The sequence below is a fragment of the Cucumis melo genome, unplaced genomic scaffold (genome assembly GCF_025177605.1).
Source record: "Cucumis melo cultivar AY unplaced genomic scaffold, USDA_Cmelo_AY_1.0 utg000610l, whole genome shotgun sequence".
Lineage (NCBI taxonomy): Eukaryota > Viridiplantae > Streptophyta > Magnoliopsida > Cucurbitales > Cucurbitaceae > Cucumis > Cucumis melo.
Genome location: NW_026124101.1, coordinates 16,209 through 19,600, shown reverse-complemented (window position 1 = coordinate 19,600; position 3,392 = coordinate 16,209). Strand labels below are relative to the sequence as shown.

At 31.7% G+C, this 3,392-nt stretch overlaps 2 non-coding genes across 2 annotated transcripts; both read left to right on the top strand.

Annotated features, from left to right (window-relative positions):
• The first annotated feature begins 870 nt into the window (after positions 1-870).
• Positions 871-944, top strand: TRNAP-UGG (transfer RNA proline (anticodon UGG)). Its single transcript has one exon. It is a non-coding gene; the product is annotated as a tRNA-Pro (tRNA).
• A 162-nt stretch (positions 945-1,106) lies between these two features.
• On the top strand, positions 1,107-1,180 carry TRNAW-CCA (transfer RNA tryptophan (anticodon CCA)). The gene has a single exon. It is a non-coding gene; the product is annotated as a tRNA-Trp (tRNA).
• The last annotated feature ends 2,212 nt before the right edge of the window (positions 1,181-3,392 follow it).

Sequence of the window (3,392 nt, the reverse complement as noted above, 5' to 3'; positions counted from 1 at the left end):
GGTAACTCGAAATAAAATTATGAAAGATTTCGTTACAATCAAATATTAAAATATAGTAATACAATAATTTCTAAATTTAGAATCGCAGTACAGTTTTTCATTTAAGTATTTTGTATGATATTGTTGCCCTAGCCATCACATTTTCATTTTCGTTCTCACTCTTTTATTAATTAAATTTGAACCTGGCGCCGCGTCCGAGTTTGACTGAGGTTGAATCCATTTTGATTCTTTCTAACTTATTCTAAGTCTAAAAACTCTAAAAAAAAGAAGGGGGAAGGGGATTAGTCAAAGATATTTGATTGTTTTTCTAATCTTCTTCACCCCTTCCCAAGTCAATAACTAGAATGAAAAAAACGGGAATACCAACGCATCCGGGAATAAACGATTGATCTCGATTAATAGACCCGCTAAAGCCCCGAACCATATAGTACTTACTACCGGTGCCACGGAGAGATATGTTTTTAGATCTCGCATTGAAAACCCTCCTACTTTATAGTAATTTGTAATACATACTGGTATTACATACCATCAAATGTATATATAGTTAATAACCGCTTGTATTGTCCGCGGAATTCCTAATTCAAATTGAAATGTACAACAGTTCAATTCGGTAGATATTCCCTTTTTTATTAAAAAAAATATGTAGCTTTCCGCCCCACCCCAAATATTCATTTTTCTTTACGGCGGATTTAATATTTATTATTTCATACGTATATAAGTCTTTTTATTATTTTTATTATATTTTATATATGATATGAGACAAAAAAGAAGAAATGGCAAGATAATTTGTGTATACCAATGGAGGAAATAAATAAAAAATGTGGAAAACAAGACAGGGATTCTCTACAATAACACTGTAGACCAATTGAAAGGGATGTAGCGCAGCTTGGTAGCGCGTTTGTTTTGGGTACAAAATGTCACGGGTTCAAATCCTGTCATCCCTACCTATTACTTATCTTCTGAACAGTAACGAGGAATCAATTGAGATCCATAAAAATTGAACATACATATATCGAATCAATCTTTTTTTATTTAATTTTATGATATTCTCTATGATAATATATGTATCGAAGATATATTCGGGTTGCTTTTAGTTTGATAATAAAACGCTCTTAGTTCAGTTCGGTAGAACGCGGGTCTCCAAAACCCGATGTCGTAGGTTCAAATCCTATAGAGCGTGATTCGATTCTTGTTGTTGTTAAATCAAAATGATACTGAAATAATTCAACAGAAATCAAAATTTTACCTCCTATAAAGCAAGTAGGGGGTCAATCAAAAAAAAGAACTGTTAATTAATCAAAGGTCCAACTGATCCCCCCGTCTGTATTGTAAATATGCGGTCACAAATAATCCAGCCAAAGTAATAGGAATTAGACCTAATACGATTCCAAATAGAAAAACTTCAATCATTTCAATTTAGTTGAACGAGGAAAAGGAGAGGTAATATCTATCCTTAAAATATTAATCGGTATTGCCCATGAATCTCAATGACCAAGAATTCGAAATTGAATTGACAAGGTAAAGAACTCTACAATATATAGAATATATTGAATAACACCGAAATCTTTCTTTTTTTTGAATTGTGCATTCAATGAATTTTAATCAAATAAGTCGTATCTTGTTCAGACCGATAAATAGAGCTGAGGTTATAGTTAAAACTGCTAGTAGAAAACCGAAATAACTAGTGATAGTAGGCATGACGAGGCTAAATGAAATACGTTATTTTTATCCATATGTTTATAAAGCACTTCCCTAAGTTTCTATTTTTGAAAGATACGCGGATGGATAAGTAAAAATACTAATTGAAAAAATATATTCAATTGAAAGTTTTTGATTCATCTATTATTATGATTATAGATGATACTAACAAAAATCTTGTGACATAGGTAAGAAATCAATTCATCATCTGTCTCTCTATCCCGCAATTCGGAATCAAGGGATTCATTGAACAACTCTTGAGTTTTCAAAACAAATATTCTTATTATAAAGAATTTATAAACAATAATTTAATATATAAATCTAGTAAATATATAAATCTATTAAATGGATTCTAAATAATTAGAAAGAAAAAAAAAAAAAAAAAAGAAAAATAATAAATAAACTATGTTGTGTAACTTGATTCCAAAAATGAAATGCTCTTTGAATCGCTGAAGAATGAATGACCTTATAATGCCCTTTATTTATGAAATTGTATTCCCACTAATTAGATTTTATGTAGTGGGTTCATTTCCATAAAATCTTTTTTAAAAAGAAAAAAAGTATCGCACGATCAGATCACTCGAAACTAGGTTCTCCATTTATTCTTATTCTTTCCATATTAAAAACATTCTTCTAATTAGTTGAAGAACGATCGTTTGAGTCTAATATAAAACAATAATGCGTGCATTACGAATATTTATTATTCTTCTATTCGTTGTTCTGTTTCGTTCATCGAATCCTATGTACTACTGTTACTTGTTACTGGACGACTAACCAATTCCTTAAAATAAAAAAAGATTCAAACAAAAATATAACTACAAACACAAAAGAAATATTTCGAGATTTCACGTCTAATTTCATTGAATTTTGGGACTATTAGAATCTGCTTCCTAAATTATTATAAACCAACCAGTCGGATTCACATTTTACCCAATCTTCGCTTTCTAGCCCGAAGCCAATAACCGATAGAATCCTTAATACTACAGACAGGCATTTTCAGAATTTTCTATTGAATGAATGGTATATGATTCTACATCGACAAGCAGCAAGAAAAGAAGAAACAAATTATATTATTTAGTTTTAGTGCTTCATTTTGATACTTATTGTGAAATTGCGTTGCTGCGTCAGAAGAAGGATAGCTATACTGATTCGGTATACTCTAAAAACACCCTCGGTACAATATTGACGATCTTACAAAGATAAAATTTCAGTTAATTTCCATTTACTGATCTCATCTTTTACGGAATCGATCCCCCTTTTGACTGTACAAGAATATGTGGAGCTCGGCATGTCTGGAAGCACAGGAGAACGTTCTTTTGCTGATATTATCACCAGTATTCGATACTGGGTCATTCATAGCATTACTATACCTTCTCTATTCATTGCAGGTTGGTTATTCGTCAGCACGGGTTTAGCTTACGATGTTTTTGGAAGCCCTCGTCCAAATGAGTATTTTACAGAGAGCCGACAAGGAATTCCATTAATAACTGGCCGTTTTGATTCTTTGGAACAACTCGATGAATTTAGTAGATCTTTTTAGGAGGACCAAATGACTATCGATAAAACTTATCCTATTTTTACAGTGCGATGGTTAACTGTTCACGGACTAGCTGTACCTACCGTTTCTTTTTTAGGGTCAATATCAGCAATGCAATTCATCCAACGATAAACCTAATCCGAATTATAGAGCTATG